Source organism: Cebus imitator, unplaced genomic scaffold (genome assembly GCF_001604975.1).
Source record: "Cebus imitator isolate Cc_AM_T3 unplaced genomic scaffold, Cebus_imitator-1.0 Scaffold357, whole genome shotgun sequence".
Classification (NCBI taxonomy): Eukaryota; Metazoa; Chordata; class Mammalia; order Primates; family Cebidae; genus Cebus; species Cebus imitator.
The window spans coordinates 722318-740840 of record NW_016107672.1 but is presented as its reverse complement, the minus strand read 5'-3'; the positions used below and the strand labels follow the sequence as shown (position 1 = coordinate 740840).

At 37.3% G+C, this 18523-nt stretch overlaps 1 long non-coding RNA gene across 1 annotated transcript in view; it reads right to left on the bottom strand.

Moving 5' to 3' along the window:
- LOC119467963 overlaps positions 1–18141 on the bottom strand; it is a 91815-nt gene extending 73674 nt beyond the window's left edge. The window contains exons 1-2 of the long non-coding RNA XR_005196599.1: positions 18037–18141; positions 9233–9275 (exon numbers count right to left, since the gene is read on the bottom strand). This is a non-coding gene — a long non-coding RNA (uncharacterized LOC119467963). The remainder of the gene's footprint in view (positions 1–9232; positions 9276–18036) is intronic.
- Between the last annotated feature and the right edge of the window lie 382 nt (positions 18142–18523).

Here is an 18523-nt window from a genome sequence, read left to right as displayed (position 1 = left end):
TATCAGCTCAAGAAAAATTATTGCAATTCAGGCACCCCTTCCACTGCTATAAACTACTATACCAGATATAGTTTGATTTGTGCATCACCGCACATCTCTCATTTTGTAATGATTTAAAACAATGATGGTGTGATTACAATGGAGAGAAGCAAGACCTATTTTATGACACTCTAAGAATTTCAAAAACATAAAGATGTGTGTACTCTAATTCAACCTTTGAAGAAGTTAAGAGGTGACAGGTACACAGGCAGATGGACTTGGTCCACAAGCAAGATCACAAGCTTCTCTCATGTCATGCAAGGTTTCCAGCCGTTTATCCTTATACAGCACTTTTCCAGGAAGACAATACAACACGGATGCCCTATCCACACAACAACATATCTGTCCTTGTGAGGGGAACATCATATTAGTAATTCAAAGACTAACACTCCCTAACATTTACTAAGCCTGTGCCGTATGTGTCAATATGCTAAGCAATTTACATGAATTATCACACCTGAGCTAGATAATATTATAATGTCTAATTAACAGATGAAGAAATTGGGGTTTCAAAAGTTACTGAAGCAATATTACCAGTAAAAGGCAGAGCAGGAATTTGACCCGGCATCACTGAACCTAGAACCACACTCTTACTTGCTATACTGGGCTTCAATGAACAAAAGCAACTCTTTCAAGTTGGAAACAGCCAGGGCCACTATGATCCCCTGAACAACCAATTTCTCTTCTTGTGCTCTAGGCTGAATTGTTTGAATCAAGCAGAATATAGTATGCCCATACCCACACACACACATTTTTCACATAGAGAGTCTTCATGAAGAGACACAGAAAGTAAAGATATTTACCAACAGTAACATCTTTGAAAAAACATTCTACACCACCACATAGGGTTTGACTTAAATGTGAATTATAAGGTACCTGCAATTTCTCATAATTTTTAGAATCCTGGTAAGTTCTTTCTTCTCTGAAAATATCCCATCCTGATGATGGAAAACATATTGTCTGAGGTCCTCTCTTTGACTGAACATTGCTCTTTGTGTGATACCCCTCTTTTAAAATGCAAACGTTACTGGAAGTATGACTTAGTAAGTCATGAACAACTTTATGTAAGTAGTTTTATTATAACCCTTAGTTCCCGTGAGCTAAGAGGGCATTCAGGGTGCTTAGACACACAATGGGCCTCAGCTAAAAATCAAAACAAAAAAAAAAAAAAAAAATCTGGTACGCATCTAGGGTTTGTCTCAAAACTAGCGATCACCTTCACAGAATGACCAACACACAAGAGAAGATGGTATTGTAGGGGAGAGCTACAGATCTCTGTTTTAGAACAGAGCAGTAACTTTCCTAACAAGATTTTAATATCTAAGTATGTCCAAATGTTATTTGGGCCTCTGGGCATTTTTGAAAACAACATTCTCAGATTCTATGCATAATGACTAAGTTGCTTATAATAAAATACCCCAGGATATTTTCTAAAGTTTCCTATTGAATAAAAAGATGGATCTGGACTGCTGTTCCTGGGAAGATGGAGTAGATATGATTTTCTCTCTTCCTTTCACTAAGTACAGCTAAAAACCATAAGTATTAGATAGAAAACAAACATGAGAAGACTCTGAAGAGTGGATTGGAGGAGGAAGACTGGCTATGGAAATGAAGACCCGAGGAATAGCACAGTAGTGACATCACTGGATTTTCTTTTTGTTTCACATATATCCCAGACTAGAAGCTGAAAATATCAACAACCAAGAAATGCCAATGGGTGCAGGAGAAAAAAAAAATGTTTGCTCTCTCTAGCCAGGGGGCCAAGAAGGCAGTTTAGAAAGAAAGAAAACTTTTTTGTACACAATGTCTGTTCTACTCCAGCCATACATCAGGAAAAAAATAGCACCGCTCCACCAATGCCAGAAAGGCCAAGTGGGAGCCTAGACTTCCATCCTCCTGAGGCCATACCAAGGCACCCCAATATCTCCATCAGGATGGAGTCAGAGAGGGTTAAATATGGAACTGGGCTTTCATCCCAACCAGCATGTAATGAGCTCCCAAACCTACATAGCATCCATGGAGACCACGTGTAAAGCCCAGACTGCCACTCCCACCTGGTAGTAATGAATTGGTCTTTTCCTTATTGGGATGTTGTCAGAGGAGGTATAAGTGGAGAGTCAGGCCTTTCACCATTGTCCAGTGCTAACAAGGCCACCAACCCTGTGGGGAGTGGCAACTCCCATCTCTCTCTGGCAATAATGAGGGCCCCAGTGGCAATAGAGGATAAAAGCAAAGTCAGAACTTCTACCGCCACCTGACAGTAATGAAGCATAATCTCTCTGTTGGAACAGTGTCTGAATAAAAAAGGAAAAACAGCTAAAATGGAAGATGTATATAAGATTGAGAATCTTATAACTGAATTCTGAAAATGTCCAGATTTCAATAAAAAAATCACTCTACAAATAACCAAGAAGTTCTCAAACTAAAAAAGACAATCTGTAGATTCCACCACCAAGAAGACAGAGATGTTAGAATTTCCTGACATAGATATTTAAAGCAGCTTTTATGAAAATGCTCCAATAATCAGTTACAAATGTGTTTCAAACAAATGATACATTAGAAATTTCGCCTAGGCAAAGAAACAGAAGAGGTAAAAAAAGAAAATCAAATGTAAAAAAACTAAAAAAATAACAACTGAAATGAAAAGCTAAGTGGATGGGCTTAAAAAACAGAATGGAGCTGACAGAGAAAAGAACAAGAGAACAAAATAAAGCAATATAAATCAGCCACTATGAAACACCAAAAAAATAAAATACAGTGACAAAATAAACAGAGTCTCAGGAGCTTGTGAGACTACAACATAATATCTATATTTGTGTCACTGGAATTATGGAGGGAGAGGAAAGTGTTGCTGAAAAGTACTTGAAGTAATGATGACTGAAAAGTTCTCAAATTTGACAAGAGGCATAAACTTACAAATGGCAAAGCTTAGCAAGCCATAAACAGAGTAAAGTCAAAAATATTTGCTCTAAGACACACAATAATTAAATTTTTGAAAACAAAAGATAAAGAAAAAAATCTTGAAAACAGCCCAAGAAAAACAACATTTTTCCTATGGAGAAAATAATTAAAATGACAATTTTTTATCGGAAACCATAGAGGCCAGCAAAAGTGGCACAACATATAAAAAGTGCTGAAAGAAAATTGTCATCAAACTAGAATCCCATAATCAGCAAAAATATCATTCAGGAATGAAGGGAAAAACAAGACATTTTCAAATAAAAAAACTCAGAGTTTGTTACCATCAGATCTGCTGTAAAATTATAGTTAACTAGTTGCTTAAACAGAAAGGAAACTCTAAAATAAAGAATCTTGGAATATAAATGAGTGTAGAGAAAATATTAATATTTACGATAATTGTATTATAAATGGGGAAGGATAAAGGCATTTAAAAGGATGTAAGATTTCTATACTTCACCCAAACTGGTAAAATGACAGTATCAATAGATTGTGATGTTATGAGTATATGCATAATAAAATAGCTAGAGTTATAAGAAGAGTTTTTTGAAGTTATAACAGGAGATACATTCAAAGACACTATTAATAAATAAAAGTGAAATTATAAAAAGTTTTCAAGTAACCCAAAGAAAGGCAGGAAAAAGAAAACATAAATGAAAAACAGAACAAACAGAAAACAAAACCAAATTGACATAGTTAAATTGTAACGTATCAACAATTATTTTAAATATAAATGTACCAGTTAAAGGATAAAATAAATTCATAATTTAAAAAGTTCCCCCTCAAAATCTCTATGCGCAGGTGTTTTTACTGGAGAATTCTACCAAACTTATGTACTAGAATTAAAACCAATTTACACAGTCTCTTCTAGAAAATAGAAAATAAAGGAACACTTCCCAGTTCATGTTGTGAGGTTAATGAGTTTAGTGTTACCCTGATATCAAAAACCATACAAAGACAATACACAATTTTTTTAAAAAAAGAGCAATATTGTTCATGAATATTTATGCAAAATCACTTTACAAAATATTAGCAAAAAAATTCAGCAACATATAAAAAGAATTACATACTTTGACCAAATAGCATTTATTCCAGGGATGAAAGTCTAGCTCAATTCAAAAATCAATCACTGTAATTCATCATAACAGGCTAAGAAAAAACATTGCATAATTGTACCAACTTGACAAAATTTCACTCCCATTTATAATAAAAACTCTCAGAAAAATTGGAATAGAGGGGAAGTTTCATCGGCTTAAGAGCATCTACAAAAAATCAATAGCTAATACTATACTTAATAGTAAAAGAATGAATGTTTTCCGTCACTATCAAGAAAAGGATGTATACTCTCACTACTCATATTTCAACATAATGCCAGAAGTTTTAGTCAATGCAATAAGAAAAAGAAATAAAAGTTATACATGTGAAGAAGGAAGAAATAACACTGTCTTTATCTGAACATAACATGATGATCTATATTGAAAATCTCAAGGAACTGAAAAAAAAAAAAAACTACAAGAACTAATAGTGAGTCCAGTAAGGTCACAGGATACAAGGTAAACATATACAAATCAATTGTACTTCTATATACTGGCAAAGAACATATAGACATCTAATTAAATACACAATAACATTTACAATTGATCAGAAAAATGAAATAGGTGCAATCTAAGAATACATGTACAGCATTGATATGCTAAAAACTACCCAACAATAATAAAAGAAATTAAAGAAGATTTAAATAAATGGAGAAATATATCATGTTCATAGATCAGAAAAGTGAACATAGTTGTCAATTCTCTCTGAAATTGATATATGGTTAATATTATTCCTTTCAAAAGTCCAGTAACATTTTTATAGATATGGACAAAAGAATTGTAGGATTTATGTGGAAAAACATTGGCACTAGCACAGCTAAAATAACTTTGAAAAATAAGAACAAAATGAAGGAACCAGTCTATCTGATTTCAAGACTTATGGCCACAGTAGTCAATCCTGTTGTATTTGTGTAGTGCTAGACACACAGATCATTAAAACAGAACCTAGAAACAGACCTAAACAAATATTTCCAGCTGATATTTAATGAAGTTACAAAAACAATTCAAAACAGGAAAAATAGCCTTTCCAATCAATGGTGTCAGACAATTGGGCATCCATAGACAGCAAGACAAGTAGTCAAGGAGGTGGAGAAGGAGGAGGAGGAAAGGGAAGAGGAAGAGATCAACTTAGACTTAGGTCTGATATCTTATATAAAAATTAAATAAAATTGGATCACAGTCTTCACTGCAAAACATAAAACTATAATATGTTTAGGAAAAAAAATTAGGAGCAAATTTTCAGGATCTAGTTCTGGGCAAATAATTATTAGACTTGAGAACAAAAGCATATAAAACAAAATTGCTAAACTGAACATCAAAATTACACATTTTTGCTTCACATAAGACTGTTAATAGACTGAAAAGACAAGCTACAGACTGGAAAAATTAATTGAACATCATATATCTCACAAGGGTCTAGTATTCAAAAGATACATTAACTTAAAAAAGCCCTGAAAACTCAGCAACAAAAAATCTTGTTAGAAAATGGGCAAAAGGCATGAAAAGACATTTTATTGAGGAGGATATATAACATGTGCAATTAAGCTCATGAAAAAATGTTCAATATCAATAACCATTAGAGAAATACAAGTAAAAACCACAATGAGCCACTACTGTACACCTATCAGAATGGCTTAAATAAAAAATAGTGACAATACCAAATGCTGGCAAGAATACAGAGAAGCTGCTGGGGATTTAAACTGCTATGGCTGCTCTAAAAAACATTTTGGCAGTTTCGTTAAAAATTAAACACGCAGTTACCATGTGGCCTAGAGGCTGTACTCCTGGGCACATTTTTCCTCCCAGAGAAACAAAGAGTTATGTTTACACCAAAGTCCTGTACCCAAATTTTTATAGTGGCTTTATTCATAATAGCCCAAACCTGTAAAAAAACTCAGATACCCTTCAACAGGTGAATGATTAAACAAACTCCAGTACATCTATACCATAGAATATACTCAGCAATAAAAAATAAACAAGCATATTTTCCTTGCAGAAAAATATGGATGAATCTCCAGAGAATTAACGCTGAGTGAAAAAATCCAGTCAGAAAAAGTTACATATTGCATGATTCCATTTTTATAACATTCTTGAAATGACAAAATTATAGAAATAGAGAACAGATTAGTCTTTGCCGGTGGTTAAGGAGGAGAGGGGGGCAGGTAGGAAAAGGCTGTGGCTATAACCAGGAATGTAAGAGATCCCCACAGTGATGGAAATGTTCTATTTCTTGACTCTGTCAATGTCAACAGCTTGGTGGTAAAATGTGCTCTAGTGCTGTAAAATATTAACATTGTGGGACACTGGGAAATAAATACATGGGGTATCTCTTTACTCTGTATTACTTCTTCTTCCTTTTTTTTTTTTTTTTTTTTTCAGTAGAGATGGTTGAGGTGGAGGGTCCCAGGCTGATCTGGAACTCCTAGCTTCAAAAGATCCTCCCACCTCAGCCTCCCAAAATGCTGAGCCACCATGCCTGGCCTATGTCTTACCATTGCATGTGAATTTACAATTTTCTTAAAACAAAAAGTTGAATTAAAAGCTGATACTCAGAAGCCATCCAAAACAAAATAAATATAGATTATTAGCATATATATGTATACATACACATGTGGAGTTGTATTTATATGCTATTTGATATTTTCTACCAGAAGTTTAGAAACTGAGAAATTGATCATGGAGATTAAATAATTTATATTAATTTTTTTTAAAGACCTGGAACAGGGATGGCAAACAGATTAAATCTGATACATTCTTAGATGGAAAAGCATGCTATCAGGGAAGAGGAATGTCTCTTAAGGGCCCTGGATTGGGGGATGTTGTGGCATGTGTACCACATAATTGCCATTCCTGCCTTGAAATTTTAACCTAAAAGTCTGTCAGTAGGATCTCTGATAGCTTGGGAATTCCTGAGACTAGAAGTTTCAAAAACAGCACCTGTTATAGTTTCACTCAAACGTGAGCATTCAAAAACTGCTAAATCCCCTGGGCTGTCACTCTGGCTGTACCATGCAAAATGGCTGGGCTACAAAGTTGGCTGTTTAGCTGATGTTCCACAATGATCATTTGCTGGCCCACAAACACATTATGCAGTTCATTGCACAGGAAAATGTCTTCTTTGTTTGAGTTACAGGGATTAAAAGCATTACAGCTTAATCCCTTTGATGCATCCAGGCCATTTTAAAATTGAATGTTTTCTTATTAACTCTCCTACTGGGAACCAATTCACTGACACTGTAACCACAGAGCCAGGCAACCCTGATTAATTACAAAATTTTTGCCCTTCTGCCTCTATGAGTCTCTCTAAAATATCTAATAACAAAAGCACTTAAATAAATCTACGGAGTTAATCAATGTTTCATGTAATTTGGAATAAGAAACCTCAAAGCCTTTCAAATAAATAGTGAGAGAAAGATGAGAACTAGCATATTAAAGAAACCCATGTTTAAGAATTCATATGTATTAAAGCCTCAAGCTATGTTAATCTTCAAACTAACCAAAAAACTAATTCATGTTAGAAAATCAGCACACACTTCATTTGTTACAATTCTTTAAATGGCGAACATGAGTTTATAAATTAAATTATACATTCAATTCAGAGGCTTTAATGCTGCTGTCAGATTTATAGCCTCCAATTCACAGAGATCAAGGCATAATAAACTATCAGGGAGAAAGGCTGTCTCCTCATCAGATCTGCTTTACATAGATGGGTTAGACTGAATATTCTCCATATGGTAACCACAGGGATGAATGAGGGCTTCTACTTTTGTTAGCGGTGCATGTGGAGAAAACTAGATCAGAAATACCTGTCTGATGTTGAAAAATGAATATTATACTTCACTTTATGTGCTACAGAAAATGGAAGAGATCAGTGCAGGAGAAGATTTAAGCATCTCAGTTGCAGACTAGCACATATTGAGAAATTAATCTGCCCACTGAATAATGCAAGAAAAAGTTGTGACCTCAGAAGAATTAGCATCACAGGAAGATCAAAGGGTGAAATGTATTTCTATCCCAAAAAAAACAAAATGTGTACAAACTTAAATTTTACAACCTACTTTAAGATATTATTTCTCGTCAGCAACCTTGTAATAATTTAGCATAAAATTTATTTCATACATCAACGAGGATCAGTTTCACTCATGAATTTTTTTTATATTAACTGATTTTCTTACACTCTAAGATAGTATTTATTTCCTGAGGCGTAATATATGGACTTATTCCAAAGAAGAACAGCAATGCTGAGGAAATGTTCATAGTTGCTTAAGGACAAGGCACTATGCTAAATAATGTGGAATTATTATATGGTGCCCCCCCCCCACACACACACACAGAATCCCTGGAAATTAACTTAGGCAGGCAAGAATTGGTTTCACATTCATGTGTGCAACGAGACAAGCCTTTTTGAAATTTGAACGATAAAATTCCTTTCGAAGATGCACTTGTCAGCCTAATAATGAAATCATCTGTATGTTTTCCTACCAATTTTCCTGAATATTGAACTTTTTTATCAAGGCCATGTGAGCACTGAAGTGTTATCAAGCTCATTTCTTTTACTTAGGAAAGTCTATTCATCTGGGATATTATACACTATTCACATTTTATGCATTTTTATTTTTTAATAAATATTTTCTTCTTCTTTTCTATATATGCTGTTTGCATTTTTGTAATTTGAAGCTAATCACTGCACCACTACTGTGGGCTCCTATGTCTGCATAAGGCATCGCGTAGGAGGCTGGAAGAGATACACAATTGTGAGTCCTGGTTTCGGCCTTCAAGGTGGCTTGCATTCTAGTTAAAGAAATAGATCCACACACCAGACACAAAAACGGAGCGTGACAGGGCCCTTGCTGCTCAAAAGGTGTTTCTCAGACCGCATGCTCACTTTGAGTTTGTGAGAAGTACAGTCTAAGCCCCACCCCAGTCCTATTGAGTTAGAAGCTGCATGTTAACAAAATCCCCAGAGGGTTCATATTCCCAGTACAATATGAGGACTGAGCCACCGGGTTGATGTTGAAAGGGAACTAAGTATGGAAATAAGAAGCATCAAAGTTCCACACAGTAGCACTGGCAGAACAATTTGGAGGACATGGTTCACAGTCATTTCCTAGGTGTAGTTATATCTAGATTTTGAACCTTACCTGGTCTGAGGATAGTTGAGCAAGGTATATGGATGGGGACCCACTACAATAAATAATTTAAAGGCTCGGAGAAATCTCTGAAATCATTTCTGTTTGTATTTTTGTACATCAGATATGTTTAATATAATACAGAATTCTCCTGCCTTCATTAACTTGTAAGTAAAAATAAGGTCAGATTTGCTTTAATATTCAACTTACACAGACTTCTAGTTCCCATATGATCAGAGTAGCAATAAATGCAGTTATTCACCAATCTAACGTCTAACACCTTCTTTAAAACTTTTTTATTGTGGTAAAATACAGATTTTACCTATACTAAATGGCATTAAGTATATACATACTGTTTCCAACCATCACCACTGTCTATTTCAAGAACTTCATCATCACAAACAGAATCTCTATTACCCATTAAACAATAATTCCCTGTTCCCTTCTGGCCCCAGCTTCAGGTAACCACCACTCTACTTTCTGTCCCTATGAATTTGACTACTCTAGGTATCTTATGTAAGTGGAATAATACAGTATTTGTTCTTTTGTGATAGCTCATTTAGCATACTGTCCTTTTGGTTGTTCATGCTCTAGCATAAATCAGAATTTTATTTCTTTTTAAGGCTGAATAATATTCCATTGTATGTACATATGACATTTTTAAAAACATTTATTTTAGGTTTATTTAGGTTCAGGGTATTAACTTTGCGTGAAGGTTTGTTACATAGGTAAACTCACATCCCAAAGGTTTGTTGTGCAAATTATTTCATTTACCAGGTATTAAGCCCAGTAGCACATATTTATCTTTTCTGCTCCTCTCCTTCCTCACACCCTCTACCCTAAAGCAAACCCCAGTGTCTGTTGTTCCCTTCTTTGTGTTCCTTAGCTCTCTTCATTTACCACATTTTTTTTATCCATTAATCTGCTGATGGACATTTGGGCTGTCTCTCGCTTTTGGCTATTATGAATAGTGCTGCTGTAAAACCTTACCTTTTCGTGTGACTGAGTGTAAAGCTGTTGAGAGCTACCTACGCCTTGTTCGGAAGCTGAGCAATCTTGGCACCTTTCACAGAAGCTATCATCGTGTGCATGATGAAGCTGTTGGGGGCAATATGTCCTATTTCACTTCATTTTTGCTGAAGTGCAGTTTGACTGCCAAAACCAAGACACTCTAATCTAAGTTCTACTCACTAGTGTGTTGAAACCTTATTAACACACAGAATTCCTGTGAGAAGGAGGACATACCCTCCCCTAGCAGTAAACTTACACTCAAAATTGGCCCAGCTGCCAAGTGTGCAGTGCTGAGTGTTAGCCATTGCCTGTCACTCAGAAGCAGCCACTTCCTCCAAAGCATGCGGTGGCCCCTAGAGGTGAGTTAGAGGAGATCCCAGTACCGTCCTGAACACCCCAGAGCCAGTCCCCACTCCCACAGTCCATGTCCTGGGTGCAATCTACAAAGCCAGTATGGATCCATTTCCCTCCAGCTTCCCTGGACTATCGCTTGGTGACTAATTTCAGAGGAGCTCATTAGTCTTTTCTTGCCATCTCTCCTCAATAGAGGTGACTGTCAGTCCCTTGGATGTGTTTTTAAAACTGAATCACAAAGTGGAAGAATGGAACCTGTAGGGTTTCCACCCCACAAGCTACCGTGTAGCAAGTTATTTTCCAGAATATGTATCTTGTCATCTCCAATCTCTTTAGAGCACTGAGTTTCACAGAGGGGGATGGGGACTCTATCCATCTACAGGCTCTATCCATCTACAGAGCCGGATCCAGGCCCGGCTCAATTAAGTCCCATTATATGCTCTCCCAGAACTGGAGTATTAGCTTTGCATGCAATACATAGCTAAAAGATGTCATTCAAGTGGTTCTTCTCAGACTGAAGGAACCCACCCAAAAGAAAATGAACAGCTAGCTCATCTTTGAGGCACCAGAAAGTAGAGCTTATATTAAATGATCTTCCATCCTATAAGAATATTTAAATTCAATTTCTTCTAAGTATTCTGGTATACATATGTGCACTTACATTTGAGTATTCTGTTGTACATGTGTGCACTTACGGCCCTGGTGGGAAAGGACAAGTAGAACTCTAATTAAATCAAAGTGTAGCCTCTGAAGGAAAAACTCATCTGGGGGAAAGGAGAATCAGGCAAATGAACTTGACCAGCTAAACTTCAGGTATCTGAGGATCACTCAGTTCTGAGTGCTGTGTGGTGTCTATCTCTCGGGTCTGACATCACACACAAACAGCTAGGTGCAAGGGAGCAGAAGTGTTTTGAGAAAACCTAGAAGGACTCTCTTCCCTCTGTAAAGCACTGGAGCTTAGGAAATGCTCTGGTGATGCCTATGCCAGCCAGTGACACAAAAGTGGTTGTGGGAGGTTGCGACTACTCCATTTCTGTGAGGAAGATAGTACAGTTTTGGTATCTGAATGAGTTGAGCACATTTATGGCCAAACATACAGGCCGCAGTATCCAGAGGAAATATGGGGGCAGAGGTAATGTGCCTGGCAGGGAAGTGGCACTAGTGTATCCTGGAGTGGTTTCAGCATCTGCATGGGCATTGATGTCCCAAAGAGATGCTGATGTCAGCTGACAGTCATTGCATTTAGAAAAGGAAGCTTATGGAGCTAACAGGAGGAGGCTATTTCATGCAGCTTTGTTGGACATGACCTTTGTTTAAGGGCCTTGGGACAGGAAAGTAGAAGGTGACATATGCTATGATGTGTCATATAGGATCTGTGTCTAAGCACTTGTGAGACACTCTAAGGGACTTCTAGGAAAACCTAAAGGGAGACCCTCAATGGGAGTGAGGTGAAATTCTTTTTTTTTTTTTTTTGCATTGAAAGTTTTATTCAACAACATTTTTTCACTACTGTCAACTAAGTAGACTTAAGGAGAATACAAGCATATATTTAAATCATTTAAAATCAGAGCAGAAGGCAAGCTTAAACTCTTAGACGTAATATTTAGCTTACACCTTCAGAAATAGCAAATAAAGGAAAAACCTTGCTCCACAACTGATCTTAAAATAATAATTTTATTTTAAGGCCGGGCGCGGTGGCTCACGCCTATAATCCCAGCACTTTGGGAGGCCGAGGCGGGTGGATCACAAGGTCAAGAGATCGAGACTGTCCTGGTCAACATGGTGAAAATCCGTCTCTACTAAAAATACAAAAATTAGCTGGGCATGGTGGCACACGCCTGTAGTCCCCACTACTCGGGAGGCTGAGGCAGGAGAATTGCTTGAACCCAGGAGGCAGAGCTTGTGGTGAGCCAAGATCGTGCCATTGCACTCCAGCCTGGGTAACAAGGGCAAAACTCCATCTCAAAATAAATAAATAAATAAATAAATAATTTTAAAAAATAAAATAATAATTTAGCATTACAAAGTACAGTATAGGGACACAAGAAAAAATCTGGCATCTGGCAATGCTGAGAAATCATTGCTTATTAACATTTATAAATGAAAATGTGAGGTGAAATTCTAACTCACACTATCCAAAGGCTCCATTCCTTTTACCATGGATTTTCATGGACTCGGAACACACACAGTCTCTTAAAATAATACACATATATGCAAATTTGAGAATGTTTCTTTAGGATGAGCAAATGGTTAGGTTTTTACTTCTTACCTCATTTCCTAAATAGGATTTGTTTTTAACTCTGCCGTTTGTGAAGTTTTTAAGTGTGAGGAACATTTAACCATTCACTGCTTTGAAACCTTTACTATATCTCCTTATGATATATAGTATGGGGTCACAACTTCAAGGACGATAGGGTGGATGGACAGGTAAATATATGTGAATGTATGATATGCTGGTTACAAGGCAACAGAGAGTGGCTGGAGAGGGCGCTGGCCCTGTCTAAAGGCATGCTGCTTTACTGAAAACAAAACCAAAACCAAAACCCAAACCCTTGGCCACACAAAACATGTCCATGGGCCACGTTAAGCCAAGAGGCTACCTGGATTCTCATTCTAACATTGTTGTAACTCTCACCACATAGATAGTTGACTTCTACCTCAACATGGCTGGGATCAACCCTCTCTTTCATGGTTGACATGAATGAAAACCAACAGAAGCCTACCCTAGTATCACTCCCATTATCCCTGGAGCTGGCCAAAAGCAGGAACCCTACTGCTTCATCTTTGGATTCTGTGTACCAGTTCAGTTTATAAATAATCAGCATTGTAATCTCATGGAGAAGCCATGTCAGATAAAAGAAGATGATAATAACAAACAACTATTGAGAGCTCATTTCTTGCCAGGTCCTGTACTCAGGATTTTCCTTATCCCATTTCATTTACTCGCCCTAACCTATTGCATAAGAATGATCATTATCACAATTTCATGGATGAGAGAACTGAGACCAGAATCGCACAATGGGTGAAGCAGAAATTTGGTGACTTCAAAGTCCATGATTTTAACCAAAATGTATATACTTATGTAAAGCAAGTGTGAGTCAGGGGTTCAAGGATCATGCAACAGGCTAGAAGGAAAGGGATTGAATGTAGGTAATATTTAACAGGGAACTACTGTTTCCAACAACAGATCTGAGGAGCATAAGCAAGAGGAAGAGCAGTGGATCCAGGAGAGCTTGGACAGAGGCTCAGTGGTGGGAGACGGAGGTCCGTGGTTAGGGTTGAAGTGCAATCTGACAGGAGGGTGAGTGGAGACAGTGTCGAGGCTGAGCTGCTCCTCCCCTACAATTTCTCTCTCTCCATCCCATCTCTACCCTTTGTCTGTCCACTTACACAACTAAGAAGAGATCATTGAAACTTAGAAAACTCCTGTATTTCATGTATTTGAAGCATATGTGATTTCTCTCTACGTCTCTCACCCTCCTGTTGGGTGTCTGGCCTCTATTAAGTTAGGAAAACAGAAACATGTAAACTTGAGTGATGTGGAGAAAAGGACAGACTTTCCCCCCTCATACTGCACCACAGTTGTGCTCCAAGGACTGGGTTTGGTGTGTTCTGGATGTTTCTCTCTGAGAGAAGGGTCTGAAGAGATCCAAGACAATGAACTCCAGCCCCTAAAGAAGCCTTGAGAGACAGAGCAAAGTGCTTGCTGTTCTGTCCCATCTGGTCTCTGTACTCTGTTTAGGAGTGACTTCCGGTACTATTTGTGACAACAAACAGACTCTCCCCACACTTCCTGATGTCACCCTGTGATGGTCAATTTTTTTTCTTTTTTTTTTTTTTTTAAGATGGAGTCTTCTGCCACCAGGCTGGAATGCAGTGGCATGATCTCGGCTCACCGTAACCTCCACAATCTCCATTTCCCAGGTTCAAGCAATTCTCCTGCCTCAGCCTCCTGAGTAGCTGGCACTACAGGGATGCATCACCATGCCCAGCCAATTTTGTATTTTTAGTAGAGAGAGGATTTCACCATGTTGGCCAGGATGGTCTCAATCTCGTGATCCATCCACCTAAAACTCCCAAAGTACTGGGATTATATGCTTGAGCCATTGAGCCTGGACGTGATGGTTAATTTTATGTTAACTTGGCTAGACATTATATGCAGATATTTGTTCAAACATTATTCTAGATGTTTCTATGAAGATTTTTTTTAGATGACATTAACCTTTAAATCTTTTGACTTTGAGTAAAACTGATTACTCCTTATGATGTGGGTGGATCTCATCCAATCAGCTGAAAGCCTTAAAAGAAAAAGCCTGACCGCCTCAGAGGAAGAGGGAATTCTGCCAGGAGACTGCCTTTGGACTCAAATTACAGCTCTTCCCTGGGTCTCCAGCCTGCCAAACTACTCTGCAGATTTTGGATTTGCCAACCTCAGTGTCACATGGGCTACTTCCTTAAAATAAATCCTTCTTTCTATAGAAATGTTTTGTTGGAGAACTTTATTGAATCTACACCCTACTTCACCAATTCTAAGATGTATATTTTTTCACACTTCTCTAAAATCACAAGGTATTTTAAATTAACGTTGTTTCCAGTGAAGTATGATCATTCCCAGTATTTGACAGTATTCGCCATTCCCTCAACTAGATATGATTTTGGAAATGCATGCTAAGAGTTTGCTACATTGAGCTGACTGACTGTAGTGTAACCACCATCCATGATTTGTATAGCCATGTAGTGACTCTTCTCCAAGGATTACAAAGTTCTATGCAGTTGTAAATAATTATTTTCCATAACCCTGACATCTAATTGCCATCTGTAAGCTCTGAAAAATATATTTTTCCAGGGGATGCAAAATAAGAACCCAATAAGGGAGACAGAGCTTCAAAGCAACACTTTGAAAGTAAAGAATAGGAAAATGGAATGCAATGTATCTGTCCTCCATTAAGTCTCATTGTACTACTTAAGCCCCACTTTCCTTTCCACGCAAGTTTATAGCATTTTAACTACCAACTATACCTTCTTTATTCTGTTGAAAGTGGCAGTTTGTTTTTCTACCTGGTATATTTTCAAAAGAATTAGGTAATTGGCCAATACTATAACAATGTTTCGATATATCACTGTCCTGCACAAAACTAAGACTAAAAGGTAACAGTACATCTTAGATATGTGTGTATGTCAGCATCTTTGTACATAGCATGTACACAAAGTATCTGCCTGCCTTAGCCTCCCGAAGTGCTGGGATTACAGGCGTGAGCCACTGTGCCCAGCTGATTTTTGTTTTTTTTTTTTTTTTTGAGACAGGTCTTGTTCTGTAGCCCAGGCTCGAGTGCAGTGATGCAGCCACGGCTCATTGCATCTCAACCTCCCAGGCTCAAACAATACTCCCAATACTCAGCTTCTCAAGTAGCTGAGACTACAGGCATGTACTACCATGTCTGGCTAATTTTTAATTTTTTTGTAGAGACAGGATCTCACTATGCTGCCCAGGCTGGTCTCAAACTCCTGAGTTCAAGTGAGCCTCCTCCCTTTGCCTCCCAAAATAATAAGTGAGTATTTGTCTCCCTTTTATTTCTGTATATATTACATCCTCCCTTATATTCTAGGGGGAGAGAGAGAGAGAGAGAGAGAGAGAGAGAGAGAGAGAGTGTGTGTGTGTGTGTGTGTGATTGAGAAGTTGAGCAAATAAGAGACAGAGATTGTCTCTTCTGGATTGTGAATATTTTGAAGGTACCTTGGTCAAAATACCATAGGTTTAGTGCCACTGTTTTGAATACTACTTCTGCCACATATAGGCTATATGACTTTGGAATATTTAACTTTTCTCATCTTCAGTTTTTGTACTTGGAAAGTAAACATAATATCTGCATTGAAAAGTTTAGTGAGGCTTAAAAATAATTGCTGAAAGAAACAGGCACACAGCAATGGTAGCTCTCATCATCCTGCCTCCGTCTCCTGCTATAGCCCTAGGCACAGCACTTTGTACTTGGAAGGTACTGTCATGTTTGTTGAATGAATCACAAAGAAGTGTCTTGACAAAAAGCACACACTATTTTTGGCTTTCTATACAACATGCAATAAATTTTATGGCCTGACTCTTTTTGAGTACAAAGTAAAGAACCATTCATAATGTGTTCTCTTTTACCCCAAATGTTTAATATTTCAACCAGAGTCATCAGCTCCAATGTATTACTTATCTTCTAGCCTTACTGTCCTATGTAAATATGATCTTCATTTAGATGAAAACAACCATAAAACAAACAACACTGCAGATATTTCGGTTAACCATGGAACATACTTCAAGTTTATGGTATTAGTAGTTTGAATTTTCACAGAAGAAACCAAGATGCTCATTTCTAGTTTTTAAGAGATAAAGTCACAAAACAGACATTTTCATGTCGACATTATTTCCCCTTTAGTTTTTTTTCTTTCCTTTCTTTTTCCACTGTCTTCTCCCCCACACACCATCTGTTTGTTTGGAAGATCAATGAATGAATCATCCAACAGGCGAACAAACTCTGGATGACACATTACTTTATGCCACATCTGAAATGAATTGAAAGTTTAAAAGGCCACATAATAAAATCAATCGGTATGCGTGCCTTTCTTGCTGAAAGATAATCAGATGCCAGAAGGGCCCTTCATAACACACTGTCCCAGAGACTATCAATTCCAACATCCACACATAATTTCCCTCTATGAAGCATTGGCAGCCATTTTGTACTTACTGATTGTGCCTCTATAATTCTTCTTCAGATAAAGGATTCACCAGCCTGTAGTAGCACTTAGCCAGAGAATCACAACTAACAGCTAAAAGCAAGTATCAAAACCAAGTGAATGAGAGAGCGTCTTTTCCCACTGTTCTAGGTGGCAATGGAAAGAGGAAATTCTAAATAGACTGGAAGCGGCAAACAGACAGATGGAAGGAAAGTATGAAGAAAAGAGGGAAGAAAGAAAGTGTTGGTGGATGGATTTAGGGCCAGATTAGTTCAAAAGCCTGAAATTTCTGCTCTAACTTATAGAAACTGAGTGGAAGCTAGAATTCAAACAAGTGCTTCACTTATTCAGTGGAACTATTTAACCAACACTCTATGTCAGGAAATGTTCTAGATACTGTGAATCTGCTATTAAACAAAACAGAAATCTGTAAACTCCTTGAAATTATTTTCCAGTGGGGGAAGACAACAAAAAATCAATGTAATCAATCAATAAATTAATTATAAAGTATATTGAAAGAGAAAGAGAAGTGCTATAGAAACATTAAAAATCAGGATAAGGAGAATTGCAAATGCCAGAATGGAGGCTTCAGTTTAAATGCTGTGGACTTAGCATCAGGATTACTTAAATATCAATAATTCACCAGAAAATGTCAGAGTCACAAAACTAAAAGGAAACCATTATGTAACATAACATAGAGAGAGGAATTTCCTGACAGTATATAAAAGGACTACTAACATTTTTCATCTAATTTAAATAAAATATTTACTATGCATGTAAAACCAGAGAAGCTCTGAAAATATTTCAGAGATAGTTGCTTGTCCACATGCTTCTTTAATAAAACACCTTGCTGCTAAAAGAACACAGATATGTGGATTTCACTTATAGGCAAGGTCAAAGTCCTCTAAAAGCAGTTTCATCTCATCACTGTCCATGTGACTGATACTATTATCCCTGTTTTACAGGGGGGGACATTAGAATGATTATGACTAAGCAACGTGAGTCAGTGGTAGGGTTTATGGAAAACGCATGTCCTAGGCAGCATGCAAATGACTTCATCTTATGTGGGTTTGGCCATGTAAGATGTTAAATTATCTCAGCGATTTTGTGAACTTGGCTTTCTTCGTAATTATCCTTCTTCCTATCTGCTGTCCCAAAAGACCTGGTTACTGAAGAAAGCTCTGTGAGAGCTAAGGATGAGTGTAAGTGCCATGAAAACAC